Genomic DNA, 22191 nt, shown 5'->3' with positions numbered 1-22191 from the left:
TCTAGTAGTTGCACATCAAATCTAAACTGTCTGAAGTGTTTTTCCAAAGTTATTAACACTTTTATGTTTGGCGTTCCGAAACCCACCTTATCTCAGGCTGAAAAGCGTTTTTGTGCATTGTGCCATAACTTTTCAGGGAAGCTTCAGAACATGAAATTTTAACCTCCCACTATAGCAGAAAGGGTCTTTCTAGTAGTTGCACATCAAATCTAAACTGTCTGAAGTGTTTTTCCAAAGTTATCAACACTTTTATGTTTGGCGTTCCGAAACCCACCTTATCTCAGGCTGAAAAGCGTTTTTACGCATTGTGCCATAACTTTTCAGGGAAGCTTCAGAACATGAAATTTTAACCTCCCACGATAGCAGAAAGGGTCTTTCTAGTAGGTGGACATCAAATCTAAGCTGTCTGAAGTGTTTTTCGAAAGTTATCAACACTTTTATGTTTGGCGTTCCGAAACCCACCTTATCTCAGGCTGAAAAGCGTTTTTGTGCATTGTGCCATAACTTTTCAGGGAAGCTTCAGAACATGAAATTTTAACCTCCCACTATAGCAGAAAGGGTCTTTCTAGTAGGTGCACATCAAATCTAAGCTCTCTGAAGTGTTTTTCGAAAGTTATCAACACTTTTATGTTTGGCGTTCCGAAACCCACCTTATCTCAGGCTGAAAAGCGTTTTTGTGCATTGTGCCATAACTTTTCAGGGAAGCTTCAGAACATGAAATTTTAACCTCCCACTATAGCAGAAAGGGTCTTTCTAGTAGTTGCACATCAAATCTAAACTGTCTGAAGTGTTTTTCCAAAGTTATTAACACTTTTATGTTTGGCGTTCCGAAACCCACCTTATCTCAGGCTGAAAAGCGTTTTTGTGCATTGTGCCATAACTTTTCAGGGAAGCTTCAGAACATGAAATTTTAACCTCCCACTATAGCAGAAAGGGTCTTTCTAGTAGTTGCACATCAAATCTAAACTGTCTGAAGTGTTTTTCCAAAGTTATCAACACTTTTATGTTTGGCGTTCCGAAACCCACCTTATCTCAGGCTGAAAAGCGTTTTTACGCATTGTGCCATAACTTTTCAGGGAAGCTTCAGAACATGAAATTTTAACCTCCCACTATAGCAGAAAGGGTCTTTCTAGTAGGTGCACATCAAATCTAAGCTGTCTGAAGTGTTTTTCGAAAGTTATCAACACTTTTATGTTTGGCGTTCCGAAACCCACCTTATCTCAGGCTGAAAAGCGTTTTTGTGCATTGTGCCATAACTTTTCAGGGAAGCTTCAGAACATGAAATTTTAACCTCCCACTATAGCAGAAAGGGTCTTTCTAGTAGTTGCACATCAAATCTAAGCTGTCTGAAGTGTTTTTCAAAAGTTATCAACACTTTTATGTTTGGCGTTCCGAAACCCACCTTATCTCAGGCTGAAAAGCGTTTTTGTGCATTGTCCCATAACTTTTCAGGAAAGCTTCAGAACATGAAATTTTAACCTCCCACTATAGCAGAAAGGGTCTTTCTAGTAGTTGCACATCAAATCTAAACTGTCTGAAGTGTTTTTCCAAAGTTATCAACACTTTTATGTTTGGCGTTCCGAAACCCACCTTATCTCAGGCTGAAAAGCGTTTTTACGCATTGTGCCATAACTTTTCAGGGAAGCTTCAGAACATGAAATTTTAAGCTCCCACTATAGCAGAAAGGGTCTTTCTAGTAGGTGCACATCAAATCTAAGCTCTCTGAAGTGTTTTTCGAAAGTTATCAACACTTTTATGTTTGGCGTTCCGAAACCCACCTTATCTCAGGCTGAAAAGCGTTTTTGTGCATTGTGCCATAACTTTTCAGGAAAGCTTCAGAACATGAAATTTTAACCTCCCACTATAGCAGAAAGGGTCTTTCTAGTAGTTGCACATCAAATCAAAACTGTCTGAAGTGTTTTTCCAAAGTTATCAACACTTTTATGTTTGGCGTTCCGAAACCCACCTTATCTCAGGCTGAAAAGCGTTTTTACGCATTGTGCCATAACTTTTCAGGGAAGCTTCAGAACATGAAATTTGAACCTCCCACTATAGCAGAAAGGGTCTTTCTAGTAGGTGCACATCAAATCTAAGCTCTCTGAAGTGTTTTTCGAAAGTTATCAACACTTTTATGTTTGGCGTTCCGAAACCCACCTTATCTCAGGCTGAAAAGCGTTTTTGTGCATTGTGCCATAACTTTTCAGGAAAGCTTCAGAACATGAAATTTTAACCTCCCAATATAGCAGAAAGTGTCTTTCTAGTAGTTGCACATCAAATCTAAACTGTCTGAAGTGTTTTTCCAAAGTTATCAACACTTTTATGTTTGGCGTTCCGAAACCCACCTTATCTCAGGCTGAAAAGCGTTTTTACGCATTGTGCCATAACTTTTCAGGGAAGCTTCAGAACATGAAATTTTAACCTCCCACTATAGCAGAAAGGGTCTTTCTAGTAGGTGCACATCAAATCTAAGCTCTCTGAAGTGTTTTTCGAAAGTTATCAACACTTTTATGTTTGGCGTAAAGAAAACCACCTTATCTCAGGCTGAAAAGCGTTTTTGTGCATTGTGCCATAACTTTTCAGGGAAGCTTCAGAACATGAAATTTTAAACTCCCACTATAGCAGAAAGGGTCTTTCTAGTAGTTGCACATCAAATCTAAGCTGTCTGAAGTGTTTTTCAAAAGTTATCAACACTTTTATGTTTGGCGTTCCGAAACCCACCTTATCTCAGGCTGAAAAGCGTTTTTGTGCATTGTGCCATAACTTTTCAGGAAAGCTTCAGAACATGAAATTTTAACCTCCCACTATAGCAGAAAGGGTCTTTCTAGTAGTTGCACATCAAATCTAAACTGTCTGAAGTGTTTTTCCAAAGTTATCAACACTTTTATGTTTGGCGTTCCGAAACCCACCTTATCTCAGGCTGAAAAGCGTTTTTACGCATTGTGCCATAACTTTTCAGGGAAGCTTCAGAACATGAAATTTTAAGCTCCCACTATAGCAGAAAGGGTCTTTCTAGTAGGTGCACATCAAATCTAAGCTCTCTGAAGTGTTTTTCGAAAGTTATCAACACTTTTATGTTTGGCGTTCCGAAACCCACCTTATCTCAGGCTGAAAAGCGTTTTTGTGCATTGTGCCATAACTTTTCAGGAAAGCTTCAGAACATGAATTTTTAACCTCCCACTATAGCAGAAAGGGTCTTTCTAGTAGTTGCACATCAAATCTAAACTGTCTGAAGTGTTTTTCCAAAGTTATCAACACTTTTATGTTTGGCGTTCCGAAACCCACCTTATCTCAGGCTGAAAAGCGTTTTTACGCATTGTGCCATAACTTTTCAGGGAAGCTTCAGAACATGAAATTTTAAGCTCCCACTATAGCAGAAAGGGTCTTTCTAGTAGTTGCACATCAAATCTAAACTGTCTGAAGTGTTTTTCCAAAGTTATCAACACTTTTATGTTTGGCGTTCCGAAACCCACCTTATCTCAGGCTGAAAAGCGTTTTTACGCATTGTGCCATAACTTTTCAGGGAAGCTTCAGAACATGAAATTTTAACCTCCCACTATAGCAGAAAGGGTCTTTCTAGTAGGTGCACATCAAATCTAAGCTCTCTGAAGTGTTTTTCGAAAGTTATCAACACTTTTATGTTTGGCGTTCCGAAACCCACCTTATCTCAGGCTGAAAAGCGTTTTTGTGCATTGTGCCATAACTTTTCAGGAAAGCTTCAGAACATGAAATTTTAACCTCCCACTATAGCAGAAAGTGTCTTTCTAGTAGTTGCACATCAAATCTAAACTGTCTGAAGTGTTTTTCCAAAGTTATTAACACTTTTATGTTTGGCGTTCCGAAACCCACCTTATCTCAGGCTGAAAAGCGTTTTTGTGCATTGTGCCATAACTTTTCAGGGAAGCTTCAGAACATGAAATTTTAACCTCCCACTATAGCAGAAAGGGTCTTTCTAGTAGTTGCACATCAAATCTAAACTGCCTGAAGTGTTTTTCCAAAGTTATCAACACTTTTATGTTTGGCGTTCCGAAACCCTCCTTATCTCAGGCTGAAAAGCGTTTTTGTGCATTGTGCCATAACTTTTCAGGGAAGCTTCAGAACATGAAATTTTAACCTCCCACTATAGCAGAAAGGGTCTTTCTAGTAGTTGCACATCAAATCTAAACTGTCTGAAGTGTTTTTCCAAAGTTATCAACACTTTTATGTTTGGCGTTCCGAAACCCACCTTATCTCAGGCTGAAAAGCGTTTTTGTGCATTGTGCCATAACTTTTCAGGGAAGCTTCAGAACATGAAATTTTAACCTCCCACTATAGCAGAAAGGGTCTTTCTAGTAGTTGCACATCAAATCTAAACTGTATGAAGTGTTTTTCCAAAGTTATTAACACTTTTATGTTTGGCGTTCCGAAACCCACCTTATCTCAGGCTGAAAAGCGTTTTTGTGCATTGTGCCATAACTTTTCAGGGAAGCTTCAGAACATGAAATTTTAACCTCCCACTATAGCAGAAAGGGTCTTTCTAGTAGTTGCACATCAAATCTAAACTGTCTGAAGTGTTTTTCCAAAGTTATCAACACTTTTATGTTTGGCGTTCCGAAACCCACCTTATCTCAGGCTGAAAAGCGTTTTTACGCATTGTGCCATAACTTTTCAGGGAAGCTTCAGAACATGAAATTTTAACCACCCAATATAGCAGAAAGGGTCTTTCTAGTAGGTGCACATCAAATCTAAGCTGTCTGAAGTGTTTTTCCAAAGTTATCAACACTTTTATGTTTGGCGTTCCGAAACCCACCTTATCTCAGGCTGAAAAGCGTTTTTGTGCATTGTGCCATAACTTTTCAGGGAAGCTTCAGAACATGAAATTTGAACCTCCCACTATAGCAGAAAGGGTCTTTCTAGTAGGTGCACATCAAATCTAAGCTCTCTGAAGTGTTTTTCGAAAGTTATCAACACTTTTATGTTTGGCGTTCCGAAACCCACCTTATCTCAGGCTGAAAAGCGTTTTTGTGCATTGTGCCATAACTTTTCAGGAAAGCTTCAGAACATGAAATTTTAACCTCCCACTATAGCAGAAAGTGTCTTTCTAGTAGTTGCACATCAAATCTAAACTGTCTGAAGTGTTTTTCCAAAGTTATTAACACTTTTATGTTTGGCGTTCCGAAACCCACCTTATCTCAGGCTGAAAAGCGTTTTTGTGCATTGTGCCATAACTTTTCAGGGAAGCTTCAGAACATGAAATTTTAACCTCCCACTATAGCAGAAAGGGTCTTTCTAGTAGTTGCACATCAAATCTAAACTGCCTGAAGTGTTTTTCCAAAGTTATCAACACTTTTATGTTTGGCGTTCCGAAACCCTCCTTATCTCAGGCTGAAAAGCGTTTTTGTGCATTGTGCCATAACTTTTCAGGGAAGCTTCAGAACATGAAATTTTAACCTCCCACTATAGCAGAAAGGGTCTTTCTAGTAGTTGCACATCAAATCTAAACTGTCTGAAGTGTTTTTCCAAAGTTATCAACACTTTTATGTTTGGCGTTCCGAAACCCACCTTATCTCAGGCTGAAAAGCGTTTTTGTGCATTGTGCCATAACTTTTCAGGGAAGCTTCAGAACATGAAATTTTAACCTCCCACTATAGCAGAAAGGGTATTTCTAGTAGTTGCACATCAAATCTAAACTGTCTGAAGTGTTTTTCCAAAGTTATTAACACTTTTATGTTTGGCGTTCCGAAACCCACCTTATCTCAGGCTGAAAAGCGTTTTTGTGCATTGTGCCATAACTTTTCAGGGAAGCTTCAGAACATGAAATTTTAACCTCCCACTATAGCAGAAAGGGTCTTTCTAGTAGTTGCACATCAAATCTAAACTGTCTGAAGTGTTTTTCCAAAGTTATCAACACTTTTATGTTTGGCGTTCCGAAACCCACCTTATCTCAGGCTGAAAAGCGTTTTTACGCATTGTGCCATAACTTTTCAGGGAAGCTTCAGAACATGAAATTTTAACCACCCAATATAGCAGAAAGGGTCTTTCTAGTAGGTGCACATCAAATCTAAGCTGTCTGAAGTGTTTTTCCAAAGTTATCAACACTTTTATGTTTGGCGTTCCGAAACCCACCTTATCTCAGGCTGAAAAGCGTTTTTGTGCATTGTGCCATAACTTTTCAGGGAAGCTTCAGAACATGAAATTTGAACCTCCCACTATAGCAGAAAGGGTCTTTCTAGTAGTTGCACATCAAATCTAAGCTGTCTGAAGTGTTTTTCAAAAGTTATCAACACTTTTATGTTTGGCGTTCCGAAACCCACCTTATCTCAGGCTGAAAAGCGTTTTTGTGCATTGTGCCATAACTTTTCAGGAAAGCTTCAGAACATGAAATTTTAACCTCCCACTATAGCAGAAAGGGTCTTTCTAGTAGTTGCACATCAAATCTAAACTGTCTGAAGTGTTTTTCAAAAGTTATCAACACTTTTATGTTTGGCGTTCCGAAACCCACCTTATCTCAGGCTGAAAAGCGTTTTTGTGCATTGTGCCATAACTTTTCAGGGAAGCTTCAGAACATGAAATTTTAACCTCCCACTATAGCAGAAAGGGTCTTTCTAGTAGTTGCACATCAAATCTAAGCTGTCTGAAGTGTTTTTCAAAAGTTATCAACACTTTTATGTTTGGCGTTCCGAAACCCACCTTATCTCAGGCTGAAAAGCGTTTTTGTGCATTGTGCCATAACTTTTCAGGAAAGCTTCAGAACATGAAATTTTAACCTCCCACTATAGCAGAAAGGGTCTTTCTAGTAGTTGCACATCAAATCTAAACTGTCTGAAGTGTTTTTCCAAAGTTATCAACACTTTTATGTTTGGCGTTCCGAAACCCACCTTATCTCAGGCTGAAAAGCGTTTTTGTGCATTGTGCCATAACTTTTCAGGGAAGCTTCAGAACATGAAATTTTAACCTCCCACTATAGCAGAAAGGGTCTTTCTAGTAGTTGCACATCAAATCTAAGCTGTCTGAAGTGTTTTTCAAAAGTTATCAACACTTTTATGTTTGGCGTTCCGAAACCCACCTTATCTCAGGCTGAAAAGCGTTTTTGTTCATTGTGCCATAACTTTTCAGGAAAGCTTCAGAACATGAAATTTTAACCTCCCACTATAGCAGAAAGGGTCTTTCTAGTAGTTGCACATCAAATCTAAACTGTCTGAAGTGTTTTTCCAAAGTTATCAACACTTTTATGTTTGGCGTTCCGAAACCCACCTTATCTCAGGCTGAAAAGCGTTTTTGTGCATTGTGCCATAACTTTTCAGGGAAGCTTCAGAACATGAAATTTTAACCTCCCACTATAGCAGAAAGGGTCTTTCTAGTAGTTGCACATCAAATCTAAGCTGTCTGAAGTGTTTTTCAAAAGTTATCAACACTTTTATGTTTGGCGTTCCGAAACCCACCTTATCTCAGGCTGAAAAGCGTTTTTGTGCTTTGTCCCATAACTTTTCAGGAAAGCTTCAGAACATGAAATTTTAACCTCCCATTATAGCAGAAAGGGTCTTTCTAGTAGTTGCACATCAAATCTAAACTGTCTGAAGTGTTTTTCCAAAGTTATCAACACTTTTATGTTTGGCGTTCCGAAACCCACCTTATCTGAGGCTGAAAAGCGTTTTTACGCATTGTGCCATAACTTTTCAGGGAAGCTTCAGAACATGAAATTTTAACATCCCACTATAGCAGAAAGGGTCTTTCTAGTAGGTGCACATCAAATCTAAGCTCTCTGAAGTGTTTTTCGAAAGTTATCAACACTTTTATGTTTGGCGTTCCGAAACCCACCTTATCTCAGGCTGAAAAGCGTTTTTGTGCATTGTGCCATAACTTTTCAGGAAAGCTTCAGAACATGAAATTTTAACCTCCCACTATAGCAGAAAGGGTCTTTCTAGTAGTTGCACATCAAATCTGAACTGTCTGAAGTGTTTTTCCAAAGTTATCAACACTTTTATGTTTGGCGTTCCGAAACCCACCTTATCTCAGGCTGAAAAGCGTTTTTGTGCATTGTGCCATAACTTTTCAGGGAAGCTTCAGAACATGAAATTTTAAGCTCCCACTATAGCAGAAAGGGTCTTTCTAGTAGTTGCACATCAAATCTAAGCTGTCTGAAGTGTTTTTCAAAAGTTATCAACACTTTTATGTTTGGCGTTCCGAAACCCACCTTATCTCAGGCTGAAAAGCGTTTTTGTGCATTGTGCCATAACTTTTCAGGGAAGCTTCAGAACATGAAATTTTAACCTCCCACTATAGCAGAAAGGGTCTTTCGAGTAGTTGCACATCAAATCTAAGCTGTCTGAAGTGTTTTTCAAAAGTTATCAACACTTTTATGTTTGGCGTTCCGAAACCCACCTTATCTCAGGCTGAAAAGCGTTTTTGTTCATTGTGCCATAACTTTTCAGGAAAGCTTCAGAACATGAAATTTTAACCTCCCACTATAGCAGAAAGGGTCTTTCTAGTAGTTGCACATCAAATCTAAACTGTCTGAAGTGTTTTTCCAAAGTTATCAACACTTTTATGTTTGGCGTTCCGAAACCCACCTTATCTCAGGCTGAAAAGCGTTTTTGTGCATTGTGCCATAACTTTTCAGGGAAGCTTCAGAACATGAAATTTTAACCTCCCACTATAGCAGAAAGGGTCTTTCTAGTAGTTGCACATCAAATCTAAGCTGTCTGAAGTGTTTTTCAAAAGTTATCAACACTTTTATGTTTGGCGTTCCGAAACCCACCTTATCTCAGGCTGAAAAGCGTTTTTGTGCATTGTCCCATAACTTTTCAGGAAAGCTTCAGAACATGAAATTTTAACCTCCCATTATAGCAGAAAGGGTCTTTCTAGTAGTTGCACATCAAATCTAAACTGTCTGAAGTGTTTTTCCAAAGTTATCAACACTTTTATGTTTGGCGTTCCGAAACCCACCTTATCTCAGGCTGAAAAGCGTTTTTACGCATTGTGCCATAACTTTTCAGGGAAGCTTCAGAACATGAAATTTTAACCTCCCACTATAGCAGAAAGGGTCTTTCTAGTAGGTGCACATCAAATCTAAGCTCTCTGAAGTGTTTTTCGAAAGTTATCAACACTTTTATGTTTGGCGTTCCGAAACCCACCTTATCTCAGGCTGAAAAGCGTTTTTGTGCATTGTGCCATAACTTTTCAGGAAAGCTTCAGAACATGAAATTTTAACCTCCCACTATAGCAGAAAGGGTCTTTCTAGTAGTTGCACATCAAATCTAAACTGTCTGAAGTGTTTTTCCAAAGTTATCAACACTTTTATGTTTGGCGTTCCGAAACCCACCTTATCTCAGGCTGAAAAGCGTTTTTGTGCATTGTGCCATAACTTTTCAGGGAAGCTTCAGAACATGAAATTTTAAGCTCCCACTATAGCAGAAAGGGTCTTTCTAGTAGTTGCACATCAAATCTAAGCTGTCTGAAGTGTTTTTCAAAAGTTATCAACACTTTTATGTTTGGCGTTCCGAAACCCACCTTATCTCAGGCTGAAAAGCGTTTTTGTGCATTGTGCCATAACTTTTCAGGAAAGCTTCAGAACATGAAATTTTAACCTCCCACTATAGCAGAAAGGGGCTTTCTAGTAGTTGCACATCAAATCTAAACTGTCTGAAGTGTTTTTCCAAAGTTATCAACACTTTTATGTTTGGCGTTCCGAAACCCACCTTATCTCAGGCTGAAAAGCGTTTTTACGCATTGTGCCATAACTTTTCAGGGAAGCTTCAGAACATGAAATTTTAAGCTCCCACTATAGCAGAAAGGGTCTTTCTAGTAGGTGCACATCAAATCTAAGCTCTCTGAAGTGTTTTTCGAAAGTTATCAACACTTTTATGTTTGGCGTTCCGAAACCCACCTTATCTCAGGCTGAAAAGCGTTTTTGTGCATTGTGCCATAACTTTTCAGGGAAGCTTCAGAACATGAAATTTTAACCTCCCACTATAGCAGAAAGGGTCTTTCTAGTAGTTGCACATCAAATCTAAACTGTCTGAAGTGTTTTTCCAAAGTTATTAACACTTTTATGTTTGGCGTTCCGAAACCCACCTTATCTCAGGCTGAAAAGCGTTTTTGTGCATTGTGCCATAACTTTTCAGGGAAGCTTCAGAACATGAAATTTTAACCTCCCACTATAGCAGAAAGGGTCTTTCTAGTAGTTGCACATCAAATCTAAACTGTCTGAAGTGTTTTTCCAAAGTTATCAACACTTTTATGTTTGGCGTTCCGAAACCCACCTTATCTCAGGCTGAAAAGCGTTTTTACGCATTGTGCCATAACTTTTCAGGGAAGCTTCAGAACATGAAATTTTAAGCTCCCACTATAGCAGAAAGGGTCTTTCTAGTAGGTGCACATCAAATCTAAGCTCTCTGAAGTGTTTTTCGAAAGTTATCAACACTTTTATGTTTGGCGTTCCGAAACCCACCTTATCTCAGGCTGAAAAGCGTTTTTGTGCATTGTGCCATAACTTTTCAGGAAAGCTTCAGAACATGAAATTTTAACCTCCCACTATAGCAGAAAGGGTCTTTCTAGTAGTTGCACATCAAATCTAAACTGTCTGAAGTGTTTTTCCAAAGTTATCAACACTTTTATGTTTGGCGTTCCGAAACCCACCTTATCTCAGGCTGAAAAGCGTTTTTGTGCATTGTGCCATAACTTTTCAGGGAAGCTTCAGAACATGAAATTTTAACCTCCCACTAAAGCAGAAAGGATCTTTCTAGTAGTTGCACATCAAATCTAAGCTGTCTGAAGTGTTTTTCAAAAGTTATCAACACTTTTATGTTTGGCGTTCCGAAACCCACCTTATCTCAGGCTGAAAAGCGTTTTTGTGCATTGTGCCATAACTTTTCAGGAAAGCTTCAGAACATGAAATTTTAACCTCCCACTATAGCAGAAAGGGTCTTTCTAGTAGTTGCACATCAAATCTAAACTGTCTGAAGTGTTTTTCCAAAGTTATCAACACTTTTATGTTTGGCGTTCCGAAACCCACCTTATCTCAGGCTGAAAAGCGTTTTTGTGCATTGTGCCATAACTTTTCAGGGAAGCTTCAGAACATGAAATTTTAACCTCCCACTATAGCAGAAAGGGTCTTTCTAGTAGTTGCACATCAAATCTAAACTGTCTGAAGTGTTTTTCCAAAGTTATCAACACTTTTATGTTTGGCGTTCCGAAACCCACCTTATCTCAGGCTGAAAAGCGTTTTTGTGCATTGTGCCATAACTTTTCAGGGAAGCTTCAGAACATGAAATTTTAACCTCCCACTATAGCAGAAAGGGTCTTTCTAGTAGGTGCACATCAAATCTAAGCTCTCTGAAGTGTTTTTCGAAAGTTATCAACACTTTTATGTTTGGCGTTCCGAAACCCACCTTATCTCAGGCTGAAAAGCGTTTTTGTGCATTGTGCCATAACTTTTCAGGAAAGCTTCAGAACATGAAATTTTAACCTCCCACTATAGCAGAAAGGGTCTTTCTAGTAGTTGCACATCAAATCTAAACTGTCTGAAGTGTTTTTCAAAAGTTATCAACACTTTTATGTTTGGCGTTCCGAAACCCACCTTATCTCAGGCTGAAACGCGTTTTTGTGCATTGTGCCATAACTTTTCAGGGAAGCTTCAGAACATGAAATTTTAACCTCCCACTATAGCAGAAAGGGTCTTTCTAGTAGGTGCACATCAAATCTAAGCTCTCTGAAGTGTTTTTCGAAAGTTATCAACACTTTTATGTTTGGCGTTCCGAAACCCACCTTATCTCAGGCTGAAAAGCGTTTTTGTGCATTGTGCCATAACTTTTCAGGAAAGCTTCAGAACATGAAATTTTAACCTCCCACTATAGCAGAAAGTGTCTTTCTAGTAGTTGCACATCAAATCTAAACTGTCTGAAGTGTTTTTCCAAAGTTATTAACACTTTTATGTTTGGCGTTCCGAAACCCACCTTATCTCAGGCTGAAAAGCGTTTTTGTGCATTGTGCCATAACTTTTCAGGGAAGCTTCAGAACATGAAATTTTAACCTCCCACTATAGCAGAAAGGGTCTTTCTAGTAGTTGCACATCAAATCTAAACTGTCTGAAGTGTTTTTCCAAAGTTATCAACACTTTTATGTTTGGCGTTCCGAAACCCACCTTATCTCAGGCTGAAAAGCGTTTTTACGCATTGTGCCATAACTTTTCAGGGAAGCTTCAGAACATGAAATTTTAACCTCCCACTATAGCAGAAAGGGTCTTTCTAGTAGGTGCACATCAAATCTAAGCTGTCTGAAGTGTTTTTCGAAAGTTATCAACACTTTTATGTTTGGCGTTCCGAAACCCACCTTATCTCAGGCTGAAAAGCGTTTTTGTGCATTGTGCCATAACTTTTCAGGGAAGCTTCAGAACATGAAATTTTAACCTCCCACTATAGCAGAAAGGGTCTTTCTAGTAGTTGCACATCAAATCTAAGCTGTTTGAAGTGTTTTTCAAAAGTTATCAACACTTTTATGTTTGGCGTTCCGAAACCCACCTTATCTCAGGCTGAAAAGCGTTTTTGTGCATTGTGCCATAACTTTTCAGGAAAGCTTCAGAACATGAAATTTTAACCTCCCACTATAGCAGAAAGGGTCTTTCTAGTAGTTGCACATCAAATCTAAACTGTCTGAAGTGTTTTTCCAAAGTTATCAACACTTTTATGTTTGGCGTTCCGAAACCCACCTTATCTCAGGCTGAAAAGCGTTTTTACGCATTGTGCCATAACTTTTCAGGGAAGCTTCAGAACATGAAATTTTAAGCTCCCACTATAGCAGAAAGGGTCTTTCTAGTAGGTGCACATCAAATCTAAGCTCTCTGAAGTGTTTTTCGAAAGTTATCAACACTTTTATGTTTGGCGTTCCGAAACCCACCTTATCTCAGGCTGAAAAGCGTTTTTGTGCATTGTGCCATAACTTTTCAGGAAAGCTTCAGAACATGAAATTTTAACCTCCCACTATAGCAGAAAGGGTCTTTCTAGTAGTTGCACATCAAATCAAAACTGTCTGAAGTGTTTTTCCAAAGTTATCAACACTTTTATGTTTGGCGTTCCGAAACCCACCTTATCTCAGGCTGAAAAGCGTTTTTACGCATTGTGCCATAACTTTTCAGGGAAGCTTCAGAACATGAAATTTTAAGCTCCCACTATAGCAGAAAGGGTCTTTCTAGTAGGTGCACATCAAATCTAAGCTCTCTGAAGTGTTTTTCGAAAGTTATCAACACTTTTATGTTTGGCGTTCCGAAACCCACCTTATCTCAGGCTGAAAAGCGTTTTTGTGCATTGTGCCATAACTTTTCAGGAAAGCTTCAGAACATGAAATTTTAACCTCCCACTATAGCAGAAAGTGTCTTTCTAGTAGTTGCACATCAAATCTAAACTGTCTGAAGTGTTTTTCCAAAGTTATCAACACTTTTATGTTTGGCGTTCCGAAACCCACCTTATCTCAGGCTGAAAAGCGTTTTTACGCATTGTGCCATAACTTTTCAGGGAAGCTTCAGAACATGAAATTTTAACCTCCCACTATAGCAGAAAGGGTCTTTCTAGTAGGTGCACATCAAATCTAAGCTCTCTGAAGTGTTTTTCGAAAGTTATCAACACTTTTATGTTTGGCGTTCCGAAACCCACCTTATCTCAGGCTGAAAAGCGTTTTTGTGCATTGTGCCATAACTTTTCAGGGAAGCTTCAGAACATAAAATTTTAACCTCCCACTATAGCAGAAAGGGTCTTTCTAGTAGTTGCACATCAAATCTAAGCTGTCTGAAGTGTTTTTCAAAAGTTATCAACACTTTTATGTTTGGCGTTCCGAAACCCACCTTATCTCAGGCTGAAAAGCGTTTTTGTGCATTGTGCCATAACTTTTCAGGAAAGCTTCAGAACATGAAATTTTAACCTCCCACTATAGCAGAAAGGGTCTTTCTAGTAGTTGCACATCAAATCTAAACTGTCTGAAGTGTTTTTCCAAAGTTATCAACACTTTTATGTTTGGCGTTCCGAAACCCACCTTATCTCAGGCTGAAAAGCGTTTTTACGCATTGTGCCATAACTTTTCAGGGAAGCTTCAGAACATGAAATTTTAAGCTCCCACTATAGCAGAAAGGGTCTTTCTAGTAGGTGCACATCAAATCTAAGCTCTCTGAAGTGTTTTTCGAAAGTTATCAACACTTTTATGTTTGGCGTTCCGAAACCCACCTTATCTCAGGCTGAAAAGCGTTTGTGTGCATTGTGCCATAACTTTTCAGGAAAGCTTCAGAACATGAAATTTTAACCTCCCACTATAGCAGAAAGGGTCTTTCTAGTAGGTGCACATCAAATCTAAGCTCTCTGAAGTGTTTTTCGAAAGTTATCAACACTTTTATGTTTGGCGTTCCGAAACCCACCTTATCTCAGGCTGAAAAGCGTTTTTGTGCATTGTGCCATAACTTTTCAGGGAAGCTTCAGAACATGAAATTTTAACCTCCCACTATAGCAGAAAGGGTCTTTCTAGTAGTTGCACATCAAATCTAAACTGTCTGAAGTGTTTTTCCAAAGTTATTAACACTTTTATGTTTGGCGTTCCGAAACCCACCTTATCTCAGGCTGAAAAGCGTTTTTGTGCATTGTGCCATAACTTTTCAGGGAAGCTTCAGAACATGAAATTTTAACCTCCCACTATAGCAGAAAGGGTCTTTCTAGTAGTTGCACATCAAATCTAAACTGTCTGAAGTGTTTTTCCAAAGTTATTAACACTTTTATGTTTGGCGTTCCGAAACCCACCTTATCTCAGGCTGAAAAGCGTTTTTGTGCATTGTGCCATAACTTTTCAGGGAAGCTTCAGAACATGAAATTTTAACCTCCCACTATAGCAGAAAGGGTCTTTCTAGTAGGTGCACATCAAATCTAAGCTCTCTGAAGTGTTTTTCGAAAGTTATCAACACTTTTATGTTTGGCGTTCCGAAACCCACCTTATCTCAGGCTGAAAAGCGTTTTTGTGCATTGTGCCATAACTTTTCAGGGAAGCTTCAGAACATGAAATTTTAACCTCCCACTATAGCAGAAAGGGTCTTTCTAGTAGGTGCACATCAAATCTAAGCTCTCTGAAGTGTTTTTCGAAAGTTATCAACACTTTTATGTTTGGCGTTCCGAAACCCACCTTATCTCAGGCTGAAAAGCGTTTTTGTGCATTGTGCCATAACTTTTCAGGGAAGCTACAGAACATGAAATTTTAACCTTCCACTATAGCAGAAAGGGTCTTTCTAGTAGTTGCACATCAAATCTAAGCTGTCTTAAGTGTTTTTCCAAAGTTATCAACACTTTTATGTTTGGCGTTCCGAAACCCACCTTATCTCAGGCTGAAAAGCGTTTTTACGCATTGTGCCATAACTTTTCAGGGAAGCTTCAGAACATGAAATTTTAACCTCCCACTATAGCAGAAAGGGTCTTTCTAGTAGGTGCACATCAAATCTAAGCTCTCTGAAGTGTTTTTCGAAAGTTATCAACACTTTTATGTTTGGCGTTCCGAAACCCACCTTATCTCAGGCTGAAAAGCGTTTTTGTGCATTGTGCCATAACTTTTCAGGGAAGCTTCAGAACATGAAATTTTAACCTCCCACTATAGCAGAAAGGGTCTTTCTAGTAGTTGCACATCAAATCTAAACTGTCTGAAGTGTTTTTCCAAAGTTATTAACACTTTTATGTTTGGCGTTCCGAAACCCACCTTATCTCAGGCTGAAAAGCGTTTTTTTGCATTGTGCCATAACTTTTCAGGGAAGCTTCAGAACATGAAATTTTAACCTCCCACTATAGCAGAAAGGGTCTTTCTAGTAGTTGCACATCAAATCTAAACTGTCTGAAGTGTTTTTCCAAAGTTATCAACACTTTTATGTTTGGCGTTCCGAAACCCACCTTATCTCAGGCTGAAAAGCGTTTTTGTGCATTGTGCCATAACTTTTCAGGGAAGCTTCAGAACATGAAATTTTAACCTCCCACTATAGCAGAAAGGGTCTTTCTAGTAGTTGCACATCAAATCTAAGCTGTCTGAAGTGTTTTTCAAAAGTTATCAACACTTTTATGTTTGGCGTTCCGAAACCCACCTTATCTCAGGCTGAAAAGCGTTTTTGTGCATTGTGCCATAACTTTTCAGGAAAGCTTCAGAACATGAAATTTTAACCTCCCACTATAGCAGAAAGGGTCTTTCTAGTAGGTGCACATCAAATCTAAGCTCTCTGAAGTGTTTTTCGAAAGTTATCAACACTTTTATGTTTGGCGTTCCGAAACCCACCTTATCTCAGGCTGAAAAGCGTTTTTGTGCATTGTGCCATAACTTTTCAGGGAAGCTTCAGAACATGAAATTTTAACCTCCCACTATAGCAGAAAGGGTCTTTCTAGCAGTTGCACATCAAATCTAAACTGTCTGAAGTGTTTTTCCAAAGTTATTAACACTTTTATGTTTGGCGTTCCGAAACCCACCTTATCTCAGGCTGAAAAGCGTTTTTGTGCATTGTGCCATAACTTTTCAGGGAAGCTTCAGAACATGAAATTTTAACCTCCCACTATAGCAGAAAGGGTCTTTCTAGTAGGTGCACATCAAATCTAAGCTCTCTGAAGTGTTTTTCGAAAGTTATCAACACTTTTATGTTTGGCGTTCCGAAACCCACCTTATCTCAGGCTGAAAAGCGTTTTTGTGCATTGTGCCATAACTTTTCAGGAAAGCTTCAGAACATGAAATTTTAACCTCCCACTATAGCAGAAAGTGTCTTTCTAGTAGGTGCACATCAAATCTAAGCTCTCTGAAGTGTTTTTCGAAAGTTATCAACACTTTTATGTTTGGCGTTCCGAAACCCACCTTATCTCAGGCTGAAAAGCGTTTTTGTGCATTGTGCCATAACTTTTCAGGAAAGCTTCAGAACATGAAATTTTAACCTCCCACTATAGCAGAAAGGGTCTTTCTAGTAGTTGCACATCAAATCTAAACTGTCTGAAGTGTTTTTCCAAAGTTATTAACACTTTTATGTTTGGCGTTCCGAAACCCACCTTATCTCAGGCTGAAAAGCGTTTTTGTGCATTGTGCCATAACTTTTCAGGGAAGCTTCAGAACATGAAATTTTAACCTCCCACTATAGCAGAAAGGGTCTTTCTAGTAGTTGCACATCAAATCTAAACTGCCTGAAGTGTTTTTCCAAAGTTATCAACACTTTTATGTTTGGCGTTCCGAAACCCACCTTATCTCAGGCTGAAAAGCGTTTTTACGCATTGTGCCATAACTTTTCAGGGAAGCTTCAGAACATGAAATTTTAACCTCCCACTATAGCAGAAAGGGTCTTTCTAGTAGGTGCACATCAAATCTAAGCTGTCTGAAGTGTTTTTCAAAAGTTATCAACACTTTTATGTTTGGCGTTCCGAAACCCACCTTATCTCAGGCTGAAAAGCGTTTTTGTGCATTGTGCCATAACTTTTCAGGGAAGCTACAGAACATGAAATTTTAACCTCCCACTATAGCAGAAAGGGTCTTTCTAGTAGTTGCACATCAAATCTAAGCTGTCTGAAGTGTTTTTCAAAAGTTATCAACACTTTTATGTTTGGCGTTCCGAAACCCACCTTATCTCAGGCTGAAAAGCGTTTTTGTGCATTGTGCCATAACTTTTCAGGAAAGCTTCAGAACATGAAATTTTAACCTCCCACTATAGCAGAAAGGGTCTTTCTAGTAGTTGCACATCAAATCTAAACTGTCTGAAGTGTTTTTCCAAAGTTATCAACACTTTTATGTTTGGCGTTCCGAAACCCACCTTATCTCAGGCTGAAAAGCGTTTTTGTGCATTGTGCCATAACTTTTCAGGGAAGCTTCAGAACATGAAATTTTAACCTCCCACTATAGCAGAAAGGGTCTTTCTAGTAGGTGCACATCAAATCTAAACTGTCTGAAGTGTTTTTCCAAAGTTATTAACACTTTTATGTTTGGCGTTCCGAAACCCACCTTATCTCAGGCTGAAAAGCGTTTTTGTGCATTGTGCCATAACTTTTCAGGGAAGCTTCAGAACATGAAATTTAAACCTCCCACTATAGCAGAAAGGGTCTTTCTAGTAGTTGCACATCAAATCTAAACTGTCTGAAGTGTTTTTCCAAAGTTATCAACACTTTTATGTTTGGCGTTCCGAAACCCACCTTATCTCAGGCTGAAAAGCGTTTTTGTGCATTGTGCCATAACTTTTCAGGGAAGCTTCAGAACATGAAATTTTAACCTCCCACTATAGCAGAAAGGGTCTTTCTAGTAGTTGCACATCAAATCTAAACTGTCTGAAGTGTTTTTCCAAAGTTATCAACACTTTTATGTTTGGCGTTCCGAAACCCACCTTATCTCAGGCTGAAAAGCGTTTTTGTGCATTGTGCCATAACTTTTCAGGGAAGCTTCAGAACATGAAATTTTAACCTCCCACTATAGCAGAAAGGGTCTTTCTAGTAGTTGCACATCAAATCTAAACTGTCTGAAGTGTTTTTCAAAAGTTATCAACACTTTTATGTTTGGCGTTCCGAAACCCACCTTATCTCAGGCTGAAAAGCGTTTTTGTGCATTGTGCCATAACTTTTCAGGAAAGCTTCAGAACATGAAATTTTAACCTCCCACTATAGCAGAAAGGGTCTTTCTAGTAGTTGCACATCAAATCTAAGCTGTCTGAAGTGTTTTTCAAAAGTTATCAACACTTTTATGTTTGGCGTTCCGAAACCCACCTTATCTCAGGCTGAAAAGCGTTTTTGTGCATTGTGCCATAACTTTTCAGGAAAGCTTCAGAACATGAAATTTTAACCTCCCACTATAGCAGAAAGGGTCTTTCTAGTAGTTGCACATCAAATCTATGCTGTCTGAAGTGTTTTTCCAAAGTTATCAACACTTTTATGTTTGGCGTTCCGAAACCCACCTTATCTCAGGCTGAAAAGCGTTTTTACGCATTGTGCCATAACTTTTCAGGGAAGCTTCAGAACATGAAATTTTTAGCTCCCACTATAGCAGAAAGGGTCTTTCTAGTAGGTGCACATCAAATCTAAACTGTCTGAAGTGTTTTTCCAAAGTTATCAACACTTTTATGTTTGGCGTTCCGAAACCCACCTTATCTCAGGCTGAAAAGCGTTTTTGTGCATTGTGCCATAACTTTTCAGGGAAGCTTCAGAACATGAAATTTTAACCTCCCACTATAGCAGAAAGGGTCTTTCTAGTAGGTGCACATCAAATCTAAGCTCTCTGAAGTGTTTTTCGAAAGTTATCAACACTTTTATGTTTGGCGTTCCGAAACCCACCTTATCTCAGGCTGAAAAGCGTTTTTGTGCATTGTGCCATAACTTTTCAGGGAAGCTTCAGAACATGAAATTTTAACCTCCCACTATAGCAGAAAGGGTCTTTCTAGTAGTTGCACATCAAATCTAAACTGTCTGAAGTGTTTTTCCAAAGTTATTAACACTTTTATGTTTGGCGTTCCGAAACCCACCTTATCTCAGGCTGAAAAGCGTTTTTTTGCATTGTGCCATAACTTTTCAGGGAAGCTTCAGAACATGAAATTTTAACCTCCCACTATAGCAGAAAGGGTCTTTCTAGTAGTTGCACATCAAATCTAAACTGTCTGAAGTGTTTTTCCAAAGTTATCAACACTTTTATGTTTGGCGTTCCGAAACCCACCTTATCTCAGGCTGAAAAGCGTTTTTGTGCATTGTGCCATAACTTTTCAGGGAAGCTTCAGAACATGAAATTTTAACCTCCCACTATAGCAGAAAGGGTCTTTCTAGTAGTTGCACATCAAATCTAAGCTGTCTGAAGTGTTTTTCAAAAGTTATCAACACTTTTATGTTTGGCGTTCCGAAACCCACCTTATCTCAGGCTGAAAAGCGTTTTTGTGCATTGTGCCATAACTTTTCAGGAAAGCTTCAGAACATGAAATTTTAACCTCCCACTATAGCAGAAAGGGTCTTTCTAGTAGTTGCACATCAAATCTAAACTGTCTGAAGTGTTTTTCCAAAGTTATCAACACTTTTATGTTTGGCGTTCCGAAACCCACCTTATCTCAGGCTGAAAAGCGTTTTTGTGCATTGTGCCATAACTTTTCAGGGAAGCTTCAGAACATGAAATTTTAACCTTCCACTATAGCAGAAAGGGTCTTTCTAGTAGGTGCACATCAAATCTAAGCTCTCTGAAGTGTTTTTCGAAAGTTATCAACACTTTTATGTTTGGCGTTCCGAAACCCACCTTATCTCAGGCTGAAAAGCGTTTTTGTGCATTGTGCCATAACTTTTCAGGAAAGCTTCAGAACATGAAATTTTAACCTTCCACTATAGCAGAAAGGGTCTTTCTAGTAGGTGCACATCAAATCTAAACTGTCTGAAGTGTTTTTCCAAAGTTATCAACACTTTTATGTTTGGCGTTCCGAAACCCACCTTATCTCAGGCTGAAAAGCGTTTTTACGCATTGTGCCATAACTTTTCAGGAAAGCTTCAGAACATGAAATTTTAACCTCCCACTATAGCAGAAAGGGTCTTTCTAGTAGTTGCACATCAAATCTAAACTGTCTGAAGTGTTTTTCCAAAGTTATCAACACTTTTATGTTTGGCGTTCCGAAACCCACCTTATCTCAGGCTGAAAAGCGTTTTTGTGCATTGTGCCATAACTTTTCAGGGAAGCTTCAGAACATGAAATTTTAACCTCCCACTATAGCAGAAAGGGTCTTTCTAGTAGGTGCACATCAAATCTAAGCTCTCTGAAGTGTTTTTCGAAAGTTATCAACACTTTTATGTTTGGCGTTCCGAAACCCACCTTATCTCAGGCTGAAAAGCGTTTTTGTGCATTGTGCCATAACTTTTCAGGGAAGCTTCAGAACATGAAATTTTAACCTCCCACTATAGCAGAAAGGGTCTTTCTAGCAGTTGCACATCAAATCTAAACTGTCTGAAGTGTTTTTCCAAAGTTATTAACACTTTTATGTTTGGCGTTCCGAAACCCACCTTATCTCAGGCTGAAAAGCGTTTTTGTGCATTGTGCCATAACTTTTCAGGGAAGCTTCAGAACATGAAATTTTAACCACCCACTATAGCAGAAAGGGTCTTTCTAGTAGGTGCACATCAAATCTAAGCTCTCTGAAGTGTTTTTCGAAAGTTATCAACACTTTTATGTTTGGCGTTCCGAAACCCACCTTATCTCAGGCTGAAAAGCGTTTTTGTGCATTGTGCCATAACTTTTCAGGGAAGCTTCAGAACATGAAATTTTAACCTCCCACTATAGCAGAAAGTGTCTTTCTAGTAGGTGCACATCAAATCTAAGCTCTCTGAAGTGTTTTTCGAAAGTTATCAACACTTTTATGTTTGGCGTTCCGAAACCCACCTTATCTCAGGCTGAAAAGCGTTTTTGTGCATTGTGCCATAACTTTTCAGGAAAGCTTCAGAACATGAAATTTTAACCTCCCACTATAGCAGAAAGGGTCTTTCTAGTAGTTGCACATCAAATCTAAACTGTCTGAAGTGTTTTTCCAAAGTTATTAACACTTTTATGTTTGGCGTTCCGAAACCCACCTTATCTCAGGCTGAAAAGCGTTTTTGTGCATTGTGCCATAACTTTTCAGGGAAGCTTCAGAACATGAAATTTTAACCTCCCACTATAGCAGAAAGGGTCTTTCTAGTAGTTGCACATCAAATCTAAACTGCCTGAAGTGTTTTTCCAAAGTTATCAACACTTTTATGTTTGGCGTTCCGAAACCCACCTTATCTCAGGCTGAAAAGCGTTTTTACGCATTGTGCCATAACTTTTCAGGGAAGCTTCAGAACATGAAATTTTAACCTCCCACTATAGCAGAAAGGGTCTTTCTAGTAGGTGCACATCAAATCTAAGCTGTCTGAAGTGTTTTTCAAAAGTTATCAACACTTTTATGTTTGGCGTTCCGAAACCCACCTTATCTCAGGCTGAAAAGCGTTTTTGTGCATTGTGCCATAACTTTTCAGGGAAGCTACAGAACATGAAATTTTAACCTCCCACTATAGCAGAAAGGGTCTTTCTAGTAGTTGCACATCAAATCTAAGCTGTCTGAAGTGTTTTTCAAAAGTTATCAACACTTTTATGTTTGGCGTTCCGAAACCCACCTTATCTCAGGCTGAAAAGCGTTTTTGTGCATTGTGCCATAACTTTTCAGGAAAGCTTCAGAACATGAAATTTTAACCTCCCACTATAGCAGAAAGGGTCTTTCTAGTA

This window comes from Synchiropus splendidus, chromosome 2 (assembly GCF_027744825.2).
Source record: "Synchiropus splendidus isolate RoL2022-P1 chromosome 2, RoL_Sspl_1.0, whole genome shotgun sequence".
Classification (NCBI taxonomy): domain Eukaryota; kingdom Metazoa; phylum Chordata; class Actinopteri; order Syngnathiformes; family Callionymidae; genus Synchiropus; species Synchiropus splendidus.
Note: the sequence above shows the minus strand (reverse complement) of the source record.